General features: G+C 61.5%; 1 non-coding gene across 1 annotated transcript; it reads left to right on the top strand.

Moving 5' to 3' along the window:
* The first annotated feature begins 887 nt into the window (after positions 1–887).
* TRNAI-AAU (transfer RNA isoleucine (anticodon AAU)) lies at positions 888–961 on the top strand. The gene has a single exon. It is a non-coding gene; the product is annotated as a tRNA-Ile (tRNA).
* Positions 962–2,728: the final 1,767 nt, after the last annotated feature.

Here is a 2,728-nt window from a genome sequence, read left to right on the forward strand (position 1 = left end):
GCACTTGTGATTGGTGTGGGGAAGGTGCTGCTGTGGCTGCCAGAAGAGAGTCTGTGCCTCACAGCTTTGTGGTTCTGGGGGCTGCCTGTGCCAGCCAGCTCCTCCAGCACCTTTGTAACACACACACAATTCCCTGTCGGCAGGAGCTACTTTCTGCCCTGTCTGCGGGAGCAGCTCCTGCCCTCAACCTGCCACTGCAGGGATACCCCCCAGTCCTGTCCCTGCACACCATGTGCACACAGTAGTGAGTGACTGGGGGCGTCTCACTCCCAGCCACACCCAGCTCTGCCCCCACCCCAGTGGTAATTCACCTCAAACCCCAGCTGTCCCCAGTGCTGACCTGACACACCTGAGATCCCTCTTGTAGCTTCCTTCTGCTTCCGCACCAACATTTCCTAACCCTGCTGAGAAGCAAACCCCCTGCAGTGGACATGAATTGTGCAGGTGGGAGACGTTCTGACATAGCCCCTGGGCAGGGCCCAAGGTTTCAGCTGGTGACTGTGCAGTGCAGAGGGAGGAGGAGTTTGGCTGCCAGCGGGGAGAGGTGGTAGGTGTGAAGGGGAACCCGGCCAGGGCTTGTGGCTGAGGGAGGAGGGGAAAAGGGCAGTGGGGGGGTTGGCAGGGCTAACGGGACAAGGGGATCAGGGCAGTGGGGAGGGGTGGGAGAGACAGGATCTGAGGGACCCACTGCAGGGCCCAGGACAGCTGGCAAGGGGCAGCCGGGGCTGGGGGAACTCCAAGCTGGGCTCAGAGCAGTGGGGGATGGGTGAGAGAGTCTGAAAGGGGAGGCCAGGCTGGTGGGGGAGGGGAGAAAATCCCTGTTCAGTGGTCCTGCAGCTGCCTGTTGCTCCTTTCCAAAAAGGCCCCTTGTGATACCTTTTGCAATTGGCCGGCTAGCTCAGTTGGTCAGAGCGTGGTGCTAATAACGCCAAGGTCGTGGGTTCAAGCCCCATGCTGGCCATGGGCAGGTCTTTTCTGCTTTCCTTCTTGTGGCTGCTCTGAGCAGGACGCCTAAAGAGCTGAAGGAACCAGGCTGAGAGGCTGGCAGGGAGCAAGTGGGAGTCACCACCCCAGGCAGAGGGAAGGGCTGCAGAGTGGGCCTGGGGGAGGTGAGGATCCCCAGATTCCCAGCTCTGCAACACACACCTCCCACAGGAAGGAACAGCAGGAGCCCTCTGCCAAGGTCACCAGCCCCCTACAGCAGCTCCATTGGCTTTCTCTGCTCCCCATCTCCCCACAAAGGACTTCTGGCCTCACAGGCTCCCTCCCTGGACACCTGCTACTGCAGCACCACAGGCCCAGGTAACTCACCAGTGGTGCCAGTCCCTGCCTGCCCTGCTCCTCTTCCTGCCTGAGTTCTGCTTCTTCACTCAGGTCCCCCAGCTGCTGCTCTGGTGGGCAGAGGGCTGGGGAAGGCACAGGAAGGGCCCTTGGGGGTGAGGTGCAGAAGCACAAGGAGGAGGCCCTGGAGGAAGTCCATGATGAGCAGCTTTGGCCACGGGAGCTCAGGAGAGGGGCAGAGAGGTACAGGTGACAGGATGGGTCTCTGCAGAGGTGGGGTTGGCTGACAGTCCTGGGGGAACGCACCCCCCCGGATGCTGTTTCCCTGCTGCCTCCGTGTCTGGGCAGCCTCTGATGCTGTCCCATCTATGTGTTGCTGAGTGCCACACATCATCCCCCTGAGAGCCCGGGGAACAGAGCTGTCCAGGGTCCACATGCACCTGGACTGGTGGCCCTGTGGGATGCCTCTGGCCACCCCGGTTCGGACCTGACACTCCCTCCCTGAGCACTAGGGAGGCTGGTGTTCATGGCACCTAGCTAGTGGTCCCTCCAGGAAGGCAGGTGAGGCACAGTTGGACATGACCCAGCTGGATGGCCTGGATGGGAGATCAATGACAAGAGCCCCTTTGCTTCAGCCCTTGTCATCGCTGGTGGGGTCGAGTGGCCGTGCTGTCCGTGGTCGCCTGGTGCTGGCGAACGACCCCGGATGCTCCTCGCCCTCGGTCGCTGTCTCTGGCTCAGTGTCCCTGACAGATGTGTTGAGGAAGATGGTGGGAGGTCCAGCCTACTTCGGCCCCAGGAGGCAGTGGAGCTCTTTGTAGTAGGGGCAGCTTGTGGGGGCTGCCCCCAACCGCCCGGCTGCGTCCCAGGCCCTGCAATACCCCTGCCGCAGTTCTTTTACCTTTGACTGGACCTGGTCCAGTGTGCATGTGGGGTGGCCATGGCCGAGCGGCCCCTTTGCCAGCAGCTGGAAGGCGACTGCATTGCAGCAAAGGACCCCCCCTTTGTTAGAGGACCTCCTCATCCTCCCAGAGGGAGAGGAGGTCCGGGATCTCGGCTTCTGTCCAGGAGGGGGCTCGATGATTCAGGGCCTGGGCCGCCTCCTGGGACAACTCCCCGATGTCTTTGGAGGGCCCCTGGGGTGGGCGGGGGTCTGGGTGGCTGGTCATAAGTCTGGGTGGTGTGGGTGATTGGCTGTCGGTCATGGTGGCTGGTGAGCTGGAGAGCAGTGTGACCTCACTGCTGACTCCACGCTCTCAGCTTCCTGCCTGAGGGTTTCTGGGAGCCTGCGTCCTCTCAAGTGTGGTCGGACACTAGAACCACAGAGCTCCGTCTGTGCTGTGAGCGTCGCCTTCTCCTGCCAGCTGATCGCCGCCATAGAGGACTCCCTCTTTCAAATGAGCGGGCCGCAGAGTGTCTACACTTGCTCTCATTAACAATTGTCTTT

This window comes from Carettochelys insculpta, chromosome 33 (assembly GCF_033958435.1).
Source record: "Carettochelys insculpta isolate YL-2023 chromosome 33, ASM3395843v1, whole genome shotgun sequence".
Lineage (NCBI taxonomy): Eukaryota > Metazoa > Chordata > Testudines > Carettochelyidae > Carettochelys > Carettochelys insculpta.